The sequence below is a fragment of the Rhineura floridana genome, chromosome 6 (assembly GCF_030035675.1).
Source record: "Rhineura floridana isolate rRhiFlo1 chromosome 6, rRhiFlo1.hap2, whole genome shotgun sequence".
Classification (NCBI taxonomy): Eukaryota; Metazoa; Chordata; class Lepidosauria; order Squamata; family Rhineuridae; genus Rhineura; species Rhineura floridana.
The window spans coordinates 152114920-152135963 of record NC_084485.1 but is presented as its reverse complement, the minus strand read 5'-3'; the positions used below and the strand labels follow the sequence as shown (position 1 = coordinate 152135963).

The window sequence follows — 21044 nt, the reverse complement described above, 5'->3', positions numbered from 1 at the left end:
CAAACAGCCTTGACTGAACCTCATGCCAAGCACACGGAGCAAAGAAAAGAAGGCTCATCCCATAGTCCTTGTGGGGAGAATATGGGACCATGGCACTGGGAAGTGAAGTGCCCAGGTCTGCTTAGCCCGGCAGTGCCAGCCCAGGAAATAACAAGGGTTCTCAGTTCTCTTTCCAGAGCCCCGAGACAACGTGGGGCCTGTTCATCTTATCACTAGTGAGAACAGCGCTTAAAAGAAAGAAGGAAAGAAGGAAGGAAGGAAGGAAGGAAGGAAGGAAGGAAGGAAGGAAGGAGAGTTTTGCTGGGCATCATTTTTGGGAAGAGAAATGTACAGTGCTATAGAGCAAGATTATATATGTGCTGCTTATATGTAATAAGCCTGTTTTATATAGAGATGGGAACTGAAACAACCCAGATTTTTTTTAAAAAAAAACCCTATTTTACACACATATATAATGATAGAAAAGAAGATATGTGACTTGTTTTCTTTTACTGTGAGAGGCTGGTTACAGGCTTTAATACAAGAAGATTCAAATGGGGGGGGAGAAGAGATACATTTCCCACCTAGATTTTTTCACAAGGGAAAATGTCATTTTTGGCATTACATGGTAGGCATGTAACACTGTTGACACAGTGTGTTCCTCAGACAAAAAGGAGTTGATTTTGCTAGGAGCTGAGAAATTGTGAATGGGATGAAGATCCAGGGGATGGTGGTTACTTACTGACACTGAGTGTGCACATGGCTGTGGGGTTAGTAAAATTTGCCAAAGGCCATCTAGAACAACGGTAGCAAACATGGTTCCCTATAAGTTGTGGACTCCATCCCTGCCGGCCTCCGCTCAGCCAGCATGGCCAATGGTCAGAGATGATGGAAGTTGTAGTCCAACAATATCTGGAGGGTACCCATTGGCTGAACAGCAAAGAAGACTTTGGCAGAGCCTCCCGCCACCAGTTAAGGCACAGTGAATGACACTGAGCAGCTGAGAGCCAAAGTACATGCAAGTGACACAATGTGATGGTGTTTTCTGACATTTTTTAAAAAACAGCAGCTGCTGAGTAGGCCGGCTCTGATTTTTATTGGAGCAGCAGTTGGGGCAGTACCCTTTTTCCTTGTACCATTTTCCTGATAGAAATGGTGTCACCCCCCACCTGCACAACTAATTTCTGAAGCTGCTCAATAATCTCAATTAGAGGGGAGGGAAGACAGGCAAGTACCTGCTTCCCCCACCACACATACCCCTGGGGCTAACAGCAGCTTCCTAGGGGAATTTCAATGAGGAAAAAAATGTGCACTGCCCCAAGACAATTCAGGAACCTGTAGGTGCAACACTGGGAGATCATAACACATGTCATATTTAGGCATTCTGAGGTGCTTAAAAAAAAGGGGCTGTCTTGTTCATTTTCACACTAGCAGGGAAGAGAGTTAAAATGTCCTTTGTTTTTGTCTGAGTGAGTGGAAAGAAAGGCAACGTTGTTGGCTCTTCAGCTCTTTCAGTGAAAAAACATGACGCCTGTGACCAGCCTGAGGTTGTGACAGGTTCCAGATTATATGCAGGCTGCCTTAAGCAGGAGTCTTCTTCAGACACCTGATGGGACATCACAAGGCCCTGCTGCAGAGGCTGAGCCAGAGGAAAAGGGGGAGGGGCCAGGCTACAAACTAATAACGTGATGCTCTGAGTGGCCAAGCATTCCCCAGAGCTTCATAATGTTGTTTATGAATACTGTCATTTTTCTCCCTGGAGTTTGGAACGTGGCTCAGAGCAAAGAATTCTGTTTAAAAATGAAGTTATCTATCCTTAGGAATTAAAATAAACTTGCCAACAATTTGCTTTAATTTCCAGAACTTCTCAAGGGTTGGGGCGTACTGGTCCTGGGCATCAGTTATAGTGCTTCTCTGGTGTTTGAACCTGCCTTTAACACCCTAATCCAGCCTTTCCCAACCAGTGTGCCTCCAGATGTTGTTGGACCACAACTCCCATCAGCCTCAGCCAGCATTGCCAATGGTCAGGAAAGATGGGAATTGTGGTCCAACAACATCTGGAGGCACACTGGTTGGGAAAGGCTGCCCTAATCCCTAAGCCTGTTCACTTGGGAGCTGTGGTGTATCTTTTTTAAACCCTCTCTTTTGCAGGTCTTTTTGCAGGTGGTCTCATTATACCTGCCAACCCAAGTGTGTGTGGGGGGGCCCTAATGGGCTTAATAAGCCACAGGGCCAGGCAGGATGGGTGTAGAGGGGCTGTCTCAAGAGACTTCAGTATTTGGTGAGGTAGAGTACCAAAATCCATCAGGCGTGCCCAGTTAGTTAAATGCAAATCTTGCCAGTGTGCATAGGACAAAAGAGACCAGCTCACTGGGCTTGAGCAACTTTAATAGTGGCATTCGATCGCTGTGCTTTAAGTCCTTTGCATTGCACTGAAATCCTGCGTTTCAAAGAGTGTTATGTGCCCACAGAACCCATCCTTCAGAGCAATTGCTTCCCTTCCCTAACCATGCAATCCTATATGTGTCTTGTCAGACGTAAGTCCCACTGAGTTAAATGGGGCTTATTCCCAAGTAAGTGGGTGTAGGATTGCAGCTTAATGATGAAAATTTGGTGAAATGTTGGAAGATGTTAGATAACAGATGTACAAGAAGATACCTTAAATGATTGCCAAATTATCACAACTTAGAGCTTTAGGCTGCAATCCAATACACACTGACCTGGGAGTAAAAGTCCCATTGAACCCAATGGAGCTTACTTCTGAGTAGACATGTATTGGATTGCAGCCTTAGTTGTGGTTATTCTGTGAGGGACAAAGGGAAACGCAAATTCTGCAAGCCCAATAAACTCTGTGCATGTGTGAATCAATTTGCCTTTGCAAAACCTATGTATCTGTGGTTCAGATTTTCCTACAATATTTGGCCAAGGAAAGAACAACTAGAGGAATGGATGAAGGTGAAACTGAAGGAATTGAAAGACTGGAATTGGATGGTGAATAGTGGCCATGGAGAAAATAAATTCAGTAGGGTACTGGAAGCCCAGGTACTTTCCATCAGCTCATGAACAGCTAAGGTGTGGATAGGAAGGCTTCTACCCAAACCACTGTTGATGTTCAAAATGGGGAAGAAGGAAATTAAAAGGGGAGCTTGAAGTCTTAGTGCATCAAGGCAAATATGACTTCATAGGGATAACAGAGACTTGGTGGGATGACTCCCATGATTGGAATATAGCCATTCAAGGATAAGAACATAAGAACATAAGAAGAGCCTGCTGGATCAGGCCAGTGGCCCATCTAGTCCAGCATCCTGTTCTCACAGTGGCCAACCAGGTGCCTGGGGGAAGCCCGCAAGCAGGACCCGAGTGCAAGAACACTCTCCCCTCCTGAGGCTTCCAGCAACTGGTTTTCAGAAGCATGCTGCCTCTGACTAGGGTGGCAGAGCACAGCCATCACAACTAGTAGCCATTGATAGCCCTGTCCTCCATGAATTTGTCTAATCTTCTTTTAAAGCCATCCAAGCTGGTGGCCATTACTGCATCTTGTGGGAGCAAATTCCATAGTTTAACTATGCGCTGAGTAAAGAAGTACTTCCTTTTGTCTGTCCTGAATCTTCCAACATTCAGCTTCTTTGAATGTCCACGAGTTCTAGTATTATGAGAGAGGGAGAAGAACTTTTCTCTATCCACTTTCTCAATGCCATGCATAATTTTATACACTTCTATCATGTCTCCTCTGACCCGCCTTTTCTCTAAACTAAAAAGCCCCAAATGCTGCAACCTTTCCTCGTAAGGGAGTCGCTCCATCCCCTTGATCATTCTGGTTGCCCTCTTCTGAACCTTTTCCAACTCTATAATATCCTTTTTGAGATGAGGCGACCAGAACTGTACACAGTATTCCAAATGCGGCCGCACCATAGATTTATACAACGGCATTATGATATCGGCTGTTTTATTTTCAATACCTTTCCTAATTATCGCTAGCATGGAATTTGCCTTTTTCACAGCTGCCGCACACTGGGTCGACATTTTCATCGTGCTTATATAGAGATATAAACTCTACAGAAAGTATAGAAGCAACAGAAAAGGAGGGGGAGTAGCGTTATACGTCAAAGACAAATACACCTCTATGGAAATCCAAGAGAGCGAACAAAGTGGTCCGGTAGAGACCATTTGGGTAAAAATAAATGGAGAAACAAATAAAACCCACATGGTAGTAGGTGTCTAGTACAGACCCCCCTGGCCAAGAAGAGGTGGTAGAGGAGGCCTTTCTCAAACAAATCTCTGGAATCTCAAGGAGGCAAGAAGTAGTAGTGATGGGGGACTTCAACTACCCGGATATCTGCTGGGAGACAAGCTCTGCGAAGCACAAAGCCTCCAACAAATTCCTGATGGGCCTTGCTGATAATTTCCTCTTTCAAAAAGTAGAAGAAGGAACAAGGGGATCGGCAATCCTGGACCTGATCTTAACTAACAGGGATGAATAGGTCACGGGAATTAAAGCGGTCGGTACCTTGGGGGAAAGTGACCATGTAATGCTGGAATTTGTGATTCTGGGGAAAGCCAAAGAAGAATATAGTCAAACATGGACCTTGGATTTCAGGAAAGCTGATTTTAGCAAGCTCAGGGAAATGATGGGTAGGATCCCGTGGCTAGATAGACTAAAGAAAAAAGGAGCCCAAGAAGCGTGGGAGTTCATGAAGAACGTATTACAAAAAGCGCAATCGCAAACAATTCCAAAGAGGAAGAAAAATGGAAGACATCGGAAAAAGCCAATGTGGCTACATGGAAGTCTGGTAGAGGAGGTAAAAGTAAAAAAGAGCATGTATAAAGAATGGAAGGAAGGACGCATCACCAAGGAAGAGTACCGACAAGTGGCTCGGATTGCAGGAATAGCGTAAGGAAAGCTAAAACCCAGAATGAGCTGAGGCTGGCGAGGGAAGCGAGGAACAACAAAAAGGGGGTTTTCAGATATGTTCGAAGCAAGAGAAAGACCAAGGAAACGGTGGGACTGCTGCTCAGTGAGGATGGCAAAATGTTGACAGATAACGAGGAAAAAGCAGCTCAACGCCTATTTTGCCTCCATTTTCTCCCAAAAAGGAAACAGTGTGCAACCTTGCATCGGTAGCAATCTCAGTAAGGGGTCGGGACTGCAGTTTGAGATTGATAAGGAGATAGTCAGGAAATACCTAGTTAACCTAAATGAGTTCAAATCTCCAGGGCCTGATGAACTGCATCCCAGAGTATTGAAGGAACTTGCGGTTGTACTCTCAGAACCTCTCGCCATCATCTTTGAGAAATCATGGAGAACAGGAGAGGTGCCGGAGGATTGGAGACGGGCAAACGTCGTCCCACTCTTTAAAAAGGGTAAAAAAGAAGATCTGGGGAATTACAGGCCGGTCAGTCTGACTTCAATACCGGGAAAGATATTAGAACGGATAATAAAAGAGTCCATTGGCAACTATCTAGATGACAATGCTGTGATTAGAAGGAGCCAGCATGGGTTTGTCAAGAAAAAATCCTGTCAAACTAATCTCATCTCTTTTTTTGATCGGGTCACTAGCTTAGTAGTTGGTGGAAATGCTGTAGATGTCATCTATCTAGATTTCAGCAAGGCGTTTGACAAAGTCCCCCACAACCTTTTGATTAGCAAACTGGTCAAATGCGGACTAGATGGAAATACTGTCAGTTGGATTCACAACTGGCTGGAAAACTGTACTCAAGGAGTGGTCGTCGGTGGCTCTGCTTCGGACTGGAAGGAGGTCTCAAGTGGAGTGCCACAGGGTTCTGTCCTGGGGCCGATACTCTTCAAGATTTTTATCAATGACTTAGATGATGGGGTGGAGGGAAGCCTTATGAAGTTTGTGGATGATACGAAACTGGGAGGGATAGCTAACACAATGGAAGACAGGAATAAAATCCAAAGGGACCTGGATAGACTAGAAAATTGGGCTGAAATTAATAAAATGACATTCAATAAAGACAAATGCAAGATTCTGCATTTAGGCCACAAAAACAAAATGCACAGGTACAGAATGGGAAATACCCGGCTTAGCAGTAGTACGTGTGAGAAGGACCTTGGAATTGTAGTGGATCGCAAGTTGAACATGACCCAGCAGTGTGATGCTGCGGCAAAAAAAGCAAACGCGGTTTTGGGCTGCATAAACAGAGCTATAGTTTCCAGATCGAGGGAAGTAATAGGCCCACTATATTCTGCATTGGTCAGGCCTCATCTGGAATACTGCGTTCAGTTCTGGGCGCCTCATTTTAAGAAAGATATAGACAAGTTAGAGCGGGTTCAGAAGACGGCGACGAGGATGATAGCCGGTATGGAGAACAAGTCTTATGAGGAAAGGTTGAAGGAACTTGGCATGTTCAGTCTGGTGAAGAGAAGGCTGAGGGGTGACATGATTGCACTCTTACCTGAAGGGCTGTCACATAGAGGAGGGTACAGATTTGTTCTCTGCTGCCCCAGAGGGTAGGGCTAGGTCTAATGGTTTTAAGTTGCAGGAGCATAGATTCAGAGTGGACATTAGAAGGAACTTCTTGACAGTAAGGGCAGTTCGGCAATGGAACCGACTGCCTAGGGAGGTGGTGGGATCCCCTTTGCTGGATGTCTTCAAGCAGAGGCTGGACAGCTATCTGCGGGAGATGCTCTAGCTGTGGATTTCCTGCTGCGAGCAGGGGGTTGGACTCGATGGCCTACAAGGCCCCTTCCAACTCTATGATTCTATGATTCTAAAAGAGCCTTTGCCTGTAACTTGATTCACATGAGAATAAGTCAGTGTAGCCCATGAATCAGAAGCTCCCCAGCTCTCTGGTATATTTTTCTTAAGCTGCAATTTTAAAACTTTAGAGAAACCTTTCCCTTACTGTCAAGGAACCCCTGCACATGTGCTATGGAATCCCTGCATGTCACTGAGGATTCTCTGGCATGCTCCGTGGTATACCTTTCTCCCTGTGAAGTACATTCAAAATTCACCTGTAGCTGCCCATTTGCAGTGGTGATGGGCAAGCTGCCTTTCAGGGATGCTTCTTTGCCATAGCTCTCTTGTCATTGAGGAGCTCTTAATAACTGAGTGAGCCCAAGGCTCCCAAGAAAACAGCTTGAAAGCTACTGTCTTAATCAACCATTTCTTCATCAAAATGATTAGGTGAGAACCTTGGCTGTTAGTTCCTAAAAATACAATACTTGCAGTTCTTAATATCTGGAAAACTAAACAAACATGAGCAGGGACTGGAATGAAGGGGGGGGGAATTGAACCCACCATGAGTTATATGAGGAATCCTTCTGACTTCATCCTTTGTATTTTGTGTATTCAAGCCAGTTTAGCCCTTACAGTAGATGAAAGTCAGCTGCAGCAGCATCTGTGGTCAAAGCTCTTTTAGTTTTCTCAGGTACACTTTATATATTCTGCACCTTGATCTTGAGCACATCTACTTAGAAATAAACCCACTACTTTAAATTGGACTTTCTCCCTAATAAATAGGTTTAGAACTGAAAAAGCAGAGCTCTTGGAAGTGCAAGGGAGGGAGTAAGAACCCTGGAGAGATGCATATTCCAGGAGGGAGAGCATCTCTCAGCAGGCAGAACCAGGGGCATTTTCCTCCCAACAGCAGAAGCCGGTCGTTGCAGCACATAGACTACTATGCTACAGAGAGGTGGGGAACATTTTGGTATTTCTTGCCCCTACAGCCCTGGCTAGCTAGTTTAGGAGGGAATCTGATATTTCCCATTTTGCTCCTCTGCTAGTGCCAATGTTGGGGTTTTGCCCCAGTCCACAGACCCTTATGCCCGCCTGAAAATAAGATAGGTGTTGGTAGGGTTGGTGCTTGGGAGTTAGTTTAGAAGGGGACCTGGGTGCAGAAAGTTTAACAAGCATTGGATTGAGATCTAAATCAGTCACCTTTAGAATTGGCACTTTCAGTACCCTCACCCCATCCCCAACAAGGAAGTTATGGATGAGCTGATAGTTAGTGGAAAGATGGGTGAGAGATCCAGTAGAGAAACAAGATGAAAGCTGCAGCCTCACTGGATACTCTCACTGGATATGCTTAGCCACAATTGCTAAATGGACTTCCACATCTAGAGGCAGTATACCTCTGAATAACAGACAGTGGGGAAGGGATGTTGCCTTCATGCTTTGCTTGCGCTCTTCACAGAGGCATCTGTCTGATCACTGCTGGAAAGAGCTTCAGGATGCTTTTTCTGGCAGAGCTATTATGTTCATTGGATGGTGAAGACACCATCTTCAGGCAAGAACATAGCAACCTTCTGTGTCCCAAGCCCATGACCATCCCAATGTTCCACATGAGTAAATAGAAAGATGGTGTGAATCCTTTTATTTTATTTTATTTTATTCTTTGACAGCTGAATGGCAAGCAGAAATTCAGTGGATACTGTTGTTTTTTATGATAAACAGATGCAGCAATGGGGTGAAAGTACGCATGTTTTAAATTAATTTGTCATGTTTTTATCAAGAAAAAAAGGTGGTGACCCAGTTCATATGCTAAATTCCAGAAGGCAAAGGATCTGTTCACTGACCAAACACCATTTGCAGGGTTTGTTTAAAGGAAACAACCCTGCAAAACATGTTTACCAGAATCAGAGTAGAATGGCTGTGCATACCAGAAGCAGCAATTCCTCATTCAGACGATTTTCAGCTCTCTGAAAGCATGTGTTCAGTTTTTAAGATGATGTCATCATTTTTACGGATAATTTTCAGAGAATTTTTTAAAAGTGTGTGTCGGGGGTATGCTTTATTTTGGAATGTACTGTGTGAAAAACAACCTGCAAATACAATCAGTTTTCACATTTCATCTGAAGCCTTTAAAGCTGAACAAGATCATGGAGGCACTGTGTGTGAGCAGTTCCTTTGTCTGAGAAATTGGTCACTTGCCTACCCTGGATGGGGTTGCACTCCCCCGAAGGAGTAGGCATGCAGTCTGGGAGTTCTTCTGGATCCACCTCTGTCACTGGAGGCCCAGATAGTCTCAGTGGTTAGAAATGCCTTTTACCAGCTGTACCTAGTAAGACAAATATGACCGTTCCTGGACCGGGAGAGCTTGACCACAGTAGTTGAGGCATTAGTGACTTGAGGACTGAATTACTGCAATGCACTCTATGTGGGGCTTCCCTTGCACTTGATCCAGAAACTACCATTAGTGCAGAACGCTGCACCCAGATTGCTGACAGGAATGAGACCTTCTCAGCATATCTCACCTCTACACAGAGATCTACACTGGTTGCCAACTTGTTACTGGGCCAAGTTCAAGGTGTTACTCTTGGTATGTAAAGCCCTTAACAGCTTGGGGCCAGTTTACTTCCATACGTGCCCACTCAAGCACTTCATTATGCAGAACAGGCATTGTTACAGGTGTCACATAATACATGTTCCACACATGTAAGAAATCATTCTTTTAGCACCTATTCTTTGGAACTCCCTGCCTATTGACATCAGGCAGGTGCCTTCGCGGTATTTCTTTTGGCACCTGCTTAAAACTTTGTTTAGACAAGCCTATCCAGACACACAGATGTTGATTTGTTTTAATTTTTATAGTTAGTAGCTCTTTTAATTGTTTAAAATATATTTTAATTACTTCTTAACTGCTTTATTGATAATTTTAATGTTTTTTGTAAACTTCTTAGAGGTCTTTACATTCAAGCGGTATATACATTTTATTAAGTAAATAAAAATAAATTTGATCACCACAGTAATTGTATGAAAATGTACATAAGGTTGCTGAAACTTTATCTTGCATATGGTGCAATATAGAAAGAAGGCAGCAATGATAAGTAAATAATAAATAAAAGGGGGAAGGAGATAAAATCCTAGGTATTCACAAAAATAAAGTTTTTATTGGCCCAATATACTTTGAATTAAATTCTTCATGGGTATCTTCTTATGGCCTTTTGTGATTCTGTCTCCTCCCTTTTTCTCCATGGATGGTGTAATACAACCTGGAAACTACTGCACCATTAAACTGTAGTCATAACTGCCAACCCACAGAATTGAGAGTAAAAAGTTTGAATATTGCTTTGATGTATTTCTGTACTATACCATGTAGCCTGAAGTGGAGATAAGTGTTATTTTTAAAGAGGAAACTCTCAGAGCATTGCACACCCTTCTCCTTTTCCTGTAACACACCCTGTTAAAAAGCATTCAAACGGCTGCACACTGTATGAACTGATCTCTTCCTCCCAAAAAAGCAAAAAACAAAGGGACTATGGGTTAGAAGGCAAAGAGAGATTGTAAACAGGCGGAAGAAAGCTGCACTCTGCTAGTATACATTTCTGAAAACTCTTTGTTAAAGTAGAACAGAGGCTTTCCTGACCAGGTTGGTTTATACCCCTTTGATGCTCCACATGCTAAAGGTCAAAGGTAGCTAACTGGTGCTCTCCAACTCCCCTCAGCCCCAGGCAGCATGGATAATGGCCAAGGATGATGGGAGTAATAGTCCAAATCATCTGGAGGACACCACATTGGCTACCCCCTTTTTAGATAGGCAGTGAGGGAACCTGCCCTCCAAGTGTTTGCAGTTCAAAGAAAACAGAAACTGGATGTTTAAACTGATCCATGGATTTTCTGTAACATCTTTTTATAAACTTTCCATGCACAAGTTACAATTTGCATACATAAATGAATTGAATATGTAAATAGAACAATGGGCAATTCTTCCTCTGTCTAACCCTTTATGTAGGTAGAAATGGTTATGCTGAGTTATGGACTTACATAGGTAGTCTCTAATAGTCTGAGGAATAGAACATGGGATACTTGGTGGTTGTACTGTCAATTGCAAGGGGTACATTGATCCTCTGTGGTGCTGAGGATATGTGCAGAAGAACTGTCAAGTATTGCTGATACTGGGGATGTTTATGGAACTCTCCCCTGCCAAATTTCTTCTCCCATTTTGGGATTTTGAATTACTGAAATATTTTACCAGCAGCACTGATGATGTCAGAATACACAGTTCTGCCTGTTTCTCTGGAATTTGCACGCTTTCAGAAATGTAGCATAAAAAAGAAATAACTGATTTGTTTGTTTTGTTTTTTGCTGGCATACTCCAGCAGGAAGTGGTAGTAGTAGTAATAGTAACAGAAACCTGACTTCTGGGGAGAAAAAAGTGGGGACATGGTGTCTGTTTGTTCTTTTCTTTTTTTGAGCACGTGCAAAATCCATAATGAATATCCTAAAATTCTTCTTTCTTAATTCAGTACCTAATAACTGTCTGTAGACATACTCTTGCCTGTTCTTTTTATGCTGCTCTCCTCTGCTTGGGTAAATATAGCCCCGCATTCATCACTGAGTGGACTTTCCACTATTTCAGACATTCTGTTCCACAAAAGGACTTTTGCACGTGTCCATCCCTTTTCGAAGGTTCTGTGCATGAGACGCAAAGGAGAAAAGGGCTCCTGTAGTAAATTGCTTAAATAATGCCTTCTTGTACACAGGGGCAGCTTGCACGGAGGGGTGCAAAAGGCTGCACCAGCTGAAATTCCTCCCCTGCTTTTTTGCATCTGGTTACCCTAGTTCCTGTTCTGTCTATTTAAATTATTCTGTGGCTTCCTCTAGGGATTCCTGACCTTGGGTGTTTTCACACCAGGCCTAAATGGGCTCCAAAGACAAATTCAAAATCTACATTGGCTGCAGTGTAGTCATACATGATACAAAAAACATGAGGGAGGCTCAAATATGTCATGTGTACAATCACCCTTTTAGTTTCCGGTCTCTACCATTTTTTTGAAAAGTACCTAGTAAGAATTTTGCATTGCTCTGTTTTTTCCTCTTCAAACGTGCTATGGCTATCAGGAAAAAAAGCCACATGGTAAGAATGTTGTATTTTGTATGTTTTATTTTTATTTTAATCATGGTAATAATTAGGTCATATTTGTGCAACATCCTGCCAACCGGACCATTTCTAGCAGGAATGTTATTGTTATGTGCCTTCAAGTCGATTATGACTTATGGCGACCCTATGAATCAGCGACCTCCAAGAGCATCTGTCATGAACCACCCTGTTCAGCTCTTGTAAGTTCAGGTCTGTGGCTTACTTTATGGAATCAATCTATCTCTTCTTCTTTTTCTACTTTCTTCTGTTTTGCCCAGCATTATTGTCTTTTCTAATGAATCATGTCTTCTCATTATGCGTCCAAAGTATGATAACCTCAGTTTCATAATTTTTGCTTCTAGTGATACAGATAAAAATCAAAGAAGTGAACAAGAGTTAAAGTTGAGACAGCAGACTTAACCAGGCAGGATCAGCATAAAACCATCATCTTCTTCAAGCAAGGAAGAGTAGTCCTCTTCAGCTCTGTGCAATGTATTGCTTACTGTTGATCGATATTAAAATAGGCTGTGATCCTCCTTTATCCCTAAAGTGCCATGCACTGCCAAGCTTTAATAGTTAAACATTAACTAATGGGAAACCAGAAGGAAAAGCTAATGTAATTGTTCTTCATGGTCAGTTAGAAGGTTTTCCAAAAGTTCCCTTCCATGCAAGTTGCAGAACATGTCCTCTGTTGACAAGAGAGGGAGAAGCCTTGTGAACCTGAAGTAAGGGTTGGGGGGGGTGCATGCACGGGGGGGGGACCCTTCTGATTGCCCTGAAGAGGCAATTTAGGTCAAAGGAAAAGAGGCTGTTGTGCTTCAGGCAAAGAAAACATGAAGGAGAGAATGGTGTTCCGTTCTTGGCTATGCCTAAAACTTCCTGAGCAACCTCAGGCCAGTCACATGCTCTCTGTGCCTCAAGTAAGATTCCCAGCTGTATGAATGGGGCAGGGGGGAGCTTGGCAGGGTGTGATGAGGCTCCTTTTGTCTATTTATATATTCATGCAGTTCTCAGTGAGCCCAAGTAACATTGGGTTGCTTCCAATTGCAGAACAGGAAGATAACATCTTATTAGGCCAATAGATAAATAAATTGGGCTGCCCAGTTGACACTGATGTAGTTTTGAAAATTGTGGTGGTATATATCTTACTGGCTTAAAGCTGTTGTAAAGAGGATTAAAATAAGAAAAAGCTGACTCCAAGCCTGAGAAATTTCATCATGCCTAAATCCTGTTGCAGTCAGTGGCACATTAGTCACATGACTAACCTGAGTCCCATTGATATCAACAGGGGCTAGGTAAACCTGGAGTGGGGCCACTGCATCTCGAGTTAATAATGGAGATTAAGGGGTAGCAATCCAACAGAAATAAAATGATAAATGTCTTAAATAAAGTACAAAAAAGATTATGTTGTATCAAAACTAAATTACTATAATAATTAAAATGGAAGTCTTTACAATTCAATATAAAGATATAATTAAGTAATTTAACAGTCTAAACTGGTTTTACAATATGTAACAATGCTAGTATCTTATCAGTTTCACAGAAGATTAGTTATACAATCATAGCTTGTTAATGTGCATATTTTCTGTTTTTCATCAGTAGAAAAGCCGCACAGATCACAACTTCAGAAATGACCAGCATTTCCTAACCTAATCCGTCAACAAACTTCTTAAGGCACTGTACGTGAAAAGGAGCATTTTGAGTGAACTGCATATTCCAATATAAAATAAACTGAATCCAGTTAATAAGAAATTCTTAAAACTCATTGTCCTTCCCTAACCAAATGGATCAATTTTGTTATACAGAGATTGATCTGTATTCTTCCTAACCTGTCTGAAATGTGTGGCCCTTCAGCTGTTTCCCATGTACATACTGGCAATCTCTGTCCTTGCCCCTATAAGGAAAGGTGTTGCTTATCTTTACGTACTAGAACTTCCAGATATCACACTGATCTTTAAAGTGTTAATGGTACTCTGCATAAAATTATCTCTTTCAATAACTGCCTGTATTGCCTTTGAAAATTCTTGAAGTTTTAATTATTATTATTATTATTATTATTATTATTATTATTATTATTATTATTACTATTTTGTTGTTATGTGCCTTCAGGTCGACTATGACTTATGGTGACCCTATGAATCAGTGACCTCCAAGAGCATCTGTCATGAACCGCCCTGTTCAGACTTTGTAAGTTCAGGTCTGTGGCTTCCTTTATGGAATCAATCCATCTCTTGTTTGGCCTTCCTTTTTTTCTACTCCCTTATGGTTTCTCCAGCATTATTGTCTTTTCTAGTGAATCATGTCTTCTCATGATGTGTCCGAAGTAGGATAACCTCAGTTTCATCATTTTAGCTTCTAGTGACAGTTCTGGTTTAATTTGTTCTGACACACAATTATTTGTCTTTTTCGCAGCCCATGGTATGCGCAAAGCTCTCCTCCAGCACCACATTTCAAATGAGTTGTTTTCTCTTATCAGCTTTTTTCACTGTCCAACTTTCACATCCATACATAGAGATCAGAAATACCATAGTCTGAATGATCCTGACTTTGGTGTTCAGTGATATATCTTTGCATTTGAGGACCTTCTCTAGTTCTAGTTTTTACTATTACTATTTAGAAAATTCTTTAATTTTTGAGGTTTTCTGGTTTTAAAAAATGAGGTGCCAGTAATCATACCTTGATAAAAGTGCTGTGAGTGCAAGCATTTAACGGTTGTCATGGGCAGACACCATTCCAGTGAGTACCATCATGAAAAGCCCTGATTTTATGGACTGCCTTCAAGTCGATTCCGACTTATGGACGACCCTATGAATAGGGTTTTCATGGTAAGTGGTATTCAGAGAGGGTTTACCATTGCCTTCCTCTGAGGCTGAGAGGCAGTGACTGGCCCAAGGTCACCCAGTGAGCTTCATGGCTGTGTGGGGATTCGAACCCTGCCTTGAGAGCCAGTGTGGTGTAGTGGTTAAGGTGTTGGACTACGACCTGGGAGACCAGGGTTTGAATCCCCCCATAGCCATGAAGCTCACTGGGTGACCCTGGGCCAGTCACTGCGTCTCAGCCTCATGAAAACCCTATTCATTGGTCGCCATAAGTCAGAATCGACTTGAAGGCAGTACATTTACATTTTTACTTAATGCCTTAAAGTGCCTTTACATTGGATTCAACCAGTTCTAGGGTTAATAAATGAAACCCAATCGAAATGTCAAAAGACCATTGAATTGCCCATTGATTTTAGGATGATATTCTTGATGGTGACACATTATTCCGTAGTCTGTCTCCTACAAATCATGAGCTTTCTGGACACTGTTAATGGCATAAAGAAAATTAGATTGAAATGAAAGGGCCTGGAGTGCGGTCTGGAGGGATATAGTACAGCATCCTTACTGAAGCCAAGCAGGTCTGGGCATGGTCAATCCCTGAATGGTTGGTCACCGGAGTACTCTGTGTATACTGCTAGAAAGGCAGGATGTAAATGAAGAATGAATGCCCTTGCCCAGCCCATCTTATCCGCTGCACACGGCTGAATCTGTTTCTGAGTTGTTCAGGTTGCTTCCATTCTTCCTTCCCCACAGTGGCTTTTCCCCTCATTAGATTCCACAAGCAAAACAATGGGGTGGGGGTGGGCAGAGGAATCAGAGGGACCAATATTCAATAGACAGTAGGCAGTGGAAGGCAAAATGCTCACCTCACCCTCCCTGCCAACTTCTCTCTGTTCTCAAGTGCCTGTCTTCTGGAGCTGTTTTTGCTGACAAGAAGCAGTTGCCAACAGTTCTGGGACATGCATTCTCATGCAATGTGTAGTCCTGCCCCTGATCAGCATCACTTCAGAATGTCATAGGCTGATTTTTTTTCCCCCTGGATCATAACCCAAGCATTTTCTGCTTCCACCTAAGCACAAGAAATGGCCAGTGAAATGATTTGTGGCTGGTCGTGGAACTCCTGTGGGAACTGTGCCGAGGGAAAAGTGAGAGGCTGCAATATTATAGCATAGCTGGCAGTCTGTCTTTGCACCTCTCTGGATCCATGAAAACCTTGTTGATGTGCCAAGGAATGTATCTGGTATTGTTTCTTAAAATGATGCAAGAGCTACAGGGTGTACTCTGGTCTAGGACTGTGTGACACTGGCAATAAAAGTTCCCGATATTTCACTAAGTGTGGGAATCTCTCCCTTCATCAATCTACATTTTAAGTTGGTTATGCTAAACTTACCCTTTTTCCCTCCTCACATCTGAAGTGTAATCTAGGAGACTGATATCTAGAGTTTCTGACAACACTTACACTTCCAGGGCTTATGTATGAGTTTTGCAGGCTCATGATGCCCACAAAGGATTAGAGCTCTAACTTTTTCTCTGGCTCAGATTTAATATTGCAGTTGGAGAATAATTTCTATGCAAGGCCCCTGCCACCTGCCTCAGTCCCCAAACTCCCCTGGTGCAGCTGGTGGGAGCAAGTGGCTGTGGAGAGAGGGGAGGTATTACAACTGCCACGAAGCAATGGGTAAAAAGCACACTGGGATCCAGAGGGAGGGGGAGGGAAGGGTTTGGTTCTTATAGGTGGTAGAGCAAGGCCAAATTCCAGTTGCCTCAGGAATGAGCCAAGCCATTTCCTAGGGCTAGCATCCTTTCTGAACTAGAAAAGTGAAGGCCTTGGAGGGGAGAAATGGAAAAATTCAGAAAAAAAAATTCCCCCTGGTTTTTTGTTTTTTCAAAAGAAACTGAAGGGGGGGAAAGGACCATGATGTATGAAAGGGTGTAAAAGCTTATTTCAATCCAGACAAACCTCAATCTTTAGAATGTCATGATTAATATGATGACAAATAGGAAGAAGCCAAAACTGATAGTTGTAGCTCAGAAAAATGAGGCTGATTAAATTTCATTTCGCATTAACTAAGTCTTGGTTTCCCTTCACTTTTTGGGGAGCAGGGTCCCAATGTCTCCAACACCCTATGAGCCAATCAGTATGAAAGGGGGATGTGTTAGTCACCAAGAAGAGTCTTCTTACATGCTTCCTTATCCTCTCCCGCTGATTAGAGCCAATCACAGTGACAGGAGGTGAGTTAGCTGCTGAGAAGACTCTCCTCTTTTATGCTTATTGGCTCCTAGGTAGAGCTTGAAAGTAACTTGTTATCATATCATATATCGTGGTGATCTGGGGGGTCTCCCTGTCAAGAATAACAACAAATTTATTCAATCAAAATTATCAGGCTTCTGAAATGCTCATAAATGCATAATGATGTCATAAAATCATAAAAAATAAGTAACTGGGTGTGCCCACCCCATAGTCTGTTCTGGGCCAGGACAACTCATACACCCCAGGGAAGGGGAGGGTGTCTTCTACAAGATGCCAGTGTGTCGTGCCTGGCCCAGAGCTTTTGCTCTGTGCAGGGCAGGGATAAGGGCATATATGTACAACCCAAAGCGACAAAAATATGCAGAAAACAATAAGAAACTGGGGGTGCCCACCCAAAAATCTGCACTGTGCCAGGCAGTAGTATAGTGGCAAATTCAGAAGTGCAAGGTCCCTTCATGATAGTATCAGCCACAGCCAGACCCCCCCTCTCCCCTTATTTTGCTCCTGGGTTGAGAATGAGGTCCTTGTTAATGCCTTCTCCCATAACAACTGATGTCCCTAGGAGACGATCAGTATGAAAGGGGAGAGTATTAGCTACTGAAAAGAGTCTTCTCAGTGGGTGACTCACCTCCTTTCACTCTGATTGGCTCCAATTAGCAGGAAAGGGCAAGGAAGCATATTAGAAGACTCTTCTCAGTGGCTAACACACTCCAGCTCATATGATGCTGGAGACATAGGGACCCTGCTCCCAAAAAAGTAAGGGGCAACTTACTGGACAACTACACCTCTGCTGCCATGACAAATCATACATCCCAGGAAGGGGGAGGGTGGCCTCTACAAGATGCCAGTACTTCCCACCTGGCCTATAGTTTCTGCTGGGTGCAGGGTACCCATAAGGCCATCTGTGCAGAACTAAAATAATAAAAAGTACAGAAAAATATGTAATTTGGGGTGACCACTCCAAAATCTGCTGTGGGCCATGAAACATCATTCACCTGAGCAAATGAGAGAGTGTCCTCAACGAGATGCCACTGCATCCTGCCTGGAATGGATTTTCTTGTGGGCACACGAAACAGGTATGTGCATCTATGCACAACAAGCAATGTAGAATGTATATAAGGAACTGCGGGTTCCCACCCCGAAACATGCTTTGGGCACTACAAGTCATACATCCATGCATGCAGGAGAGGGTTCCTACCCAGTTCAGAGCTTCTTGTATGTGAATATGTAGACCAGCCTTTCCCAACCAGTGTGCCTCCAGATGTTGTTGGACCACAATTCCCATCTTTCCTGACCATTGGCAAAGCTGGCTGAGGCTGATGGGAGTTGTGGTCCAACAACATCTGGAGGCACACTGGTTGGGAAAGGCTGATGTAGAGGAAAGAAAATCAGAAATGGGAGTGTCCATCCTAAAAGATGATTTGGGGCACCACATATCATACTTCCATGCATCTGGGAGAGTATGTTCTACGAGATGCCATCCATGCATACTTTAGAGTGTCATCTATGAAATTACATCTTCTTCAAGACATCATTGTTTGTTGACCCTGCCGCAAGTCCTTCTGTCACCAACATCAATGGCTTTTAAAAATAATAATAACTGAGCTATAACAAAGTGAGTAACAGGGAAGACCAATACAAAAATTTTTAAAATCCACATAGATCATAAGCACTGGCCGTAAGCACTGGCATAGCATAGAAGACACCCTATCATTTTCTGGGGTGTCTGATTTATCTTGGCCCAGAGAAGATTTTGTGTTGAGCACCCCCAGATATTTATTCTTTTCTTTTTGTCTCTTTTGGTTGTGCATAGATGCTCTTATACACACCCTGAATCGAACAGAAACTCTGGGCTAGGTGGGAAGCATTGGCATCTTGTAGAAGATATCCTCCCCTTTCCTTGGGTGTATGATTTGTTCTGGCCCAGAGCAGATTATGGGGTGGGCACCCTCAGTTTCTTATTTTTTTCTGCATCTTTTTGTCAATTTTGGTTGTGCATAGATGCCCTTATCCCTGCCCTGCACCCAGCAAACGTTGTGGGCCAGGCGGGACGTACTGGCATCTCGTAGAGGACACCCTCCTCTTTCCTGGGGTGTATGATTTGTCCCAGCCCAGAGCAAATTTTGTCTGATGTGCTCTTTGAGCATCCTGTTCTTTTGAAACATAACAGAAATGTATTGTAAAAGCAGCATTTCAAGTGTAAATTTTGATTTCAAGTGAATTATATGTGTGTTGGGTTATCACCATTGCTGGAGGTGGGGTGGGAGGATGTGAGATTCTGTTAATCTTACAGATAAAAAAATTATTCTACTACCCTCTGTGTGTGTGCTCTTGTTTTTAATGTTGTTTTAGGCTACTTAGATGTGCAGCAGCCAAGGCCAACACCCTGTAGCCAATTTTTTAAAAAAGTAACTAAAATGTAATTGTAGCAATTATTTTTGAGTAAAAGTAATCAGCTACTTTCAGAGCAATTGTAATTGCAACGGTAATTACTACTTTTTGGGCCATGTAACTATAACTGTAATTTATTACTTTTTAAAAGTAATCTTCCAAGCTCTGTTCCTAGGGATGTCTGTTGTTGTGGGAGAAGTCATTAACAAGGATCTCATTCTCAACCCTGCAGCATGAAACGGCAGTGGCAGCAGGGAAGAGGGGGAAGGGGGTGTGGTTGTGGCTGTGGCTGTGACTAACATGAAGGGACCCTGAACTTCTCAATTTGTGGCTACACTACTGGTTGATGGTTTCTTCTGTTTTAATTGTTTTTGCTTGCTCCTCATAAACTAGCAAAATGAAAGAGATGCTAGGTTCCTTACGGTTCAGCAACTTGTAGCTCCATTTGCAACCAAAACATATGTAAAAAGTAAATTAAATTTGTAATTATTGGGTGCTTTCACACTGCACTTTATTCCGTTATTCTGATGATTTCTTACCTGGTGATTTGGGCATTATATTTGAGCTTTCACATGACATACCGGGTAGCTCCGGAATTCTGGTGGAATGTAGCGCAAGTGTAGCGCTAATTTCCGCAATAAATGATACCAGAAATAATCCGTTAGCAAGAACCTGGAAGATCGCGGGAGTGTTTCGCTAGCTGCCGCTGCTCACGTAGCAAGCATCTCAGCATGCAGTGCGTTCCCGCCCTTTAGTTGCGCAGGTTTGGTTTTTTTGCCTGACGAACGTTGTGCCAGTATTCCAGCATCAGCGCAGATAGCAGCAGCATATCCCACACACACCCGTCTTGATACAACTAAAACAATTTAAAAAGTCAGATCCTAAAGGGAGAGGGCTTGCATGGCGACGGGACAAGACCTTAGACCTCCTACACAGTGGGGAACAGTGTGCATGGGTGAGGGACAAAAACAAGCTGTGTGAAAGACAATTGTGTGAAATGCCGGGGTATCGGCTGAAAAGGCTGCTGTTCCTTATCGCAAGAGGTACTGCAGTGTGAAAGGGATGTTAGAAATCGGGACAGAAGCACTACCTTTTTAACCTGTTAAACTAGCGCTGTTAGCCCCGTGTGTGAAAGCAGCCAGAGTATGAGTAAACTGTGCTTTTAATATACCAACGTGATAATTTAATGGCAGACTATGTTGTACATGATACATATTATGTTCCTAAAGTAACAAAGTGACTTTTTATGTATAAAAGATGCTTTAAAAAGTGTTGCATTTTTAAATTTCCTCCCCCCCCCCAAATTTCCATTTTTTTAAAGGAAGAAGGGGGAAATTGTTTTTTCCATGGCTTCAGATATGCTGGAAATGTTACATCTGTATTTCTGAACCCATCTGACACAGGCTACATGCCCACTTGCAGTGATCTCATCAGATGCCATGATAGCAGGGTGGCCACATGTCCTTCTTTACAGAAGATAATCCTCTGTTTGAAAGAGTTATCTATTTGAAAGGCTGTCAAAGATAATAAGCCCTAAGTTGCCCATCAACAGTTAGCACCTGGACAGCAGAGTGAACAGGCACACAGATCACCTGATCAATGTCTTCCCTACTGCAGTGAGAGGTATTGTATTTCTGCTTCAATGATAGTAATAATTTCTAAATTTCTAGATTAGTATCTGAACATTTTATGCAAATCACTGTCTTCTTTTGTCCTCTGCTTTTTTTGGTGATGCAGCTTCTCTTTTTCTCTTATTACCCCAAAGCCCTACTTTATGGGCT

The 21044-nt window shown here is 42.8% G+C and overlaps 1 protein-coding gene across 7 annotated transcripts in view; it reads left to right on the top strand.

The window, feature by feature from the left end:
* KIAA0040 (KIAA0040 ortholog) overlaps nt 1–21044 on the top strand; it is a 39706-nt gene that overhangs the window by 845 nt on the left and 17817 nt on the right. For 3 of the 7 annotated variants that reach the window (XM_061634165.1, XM_061634163.1, XM_061634169.1), the window contains exon 2: nt 13912–13989. The gene's annotated coding sequence lies outside the window, so the exon portion shown is untranslated. Of the gene's footprint in view, nt 1–13401; nt 13482–13911; nt 14000–20862; nt 20887–21044 lie in introns of those variants that run through there. The other 4 variants (XM_061634167.1, XM_061634166.1, XM_061634164.1 and 1 more) reach the window with 4 other exon arrangements.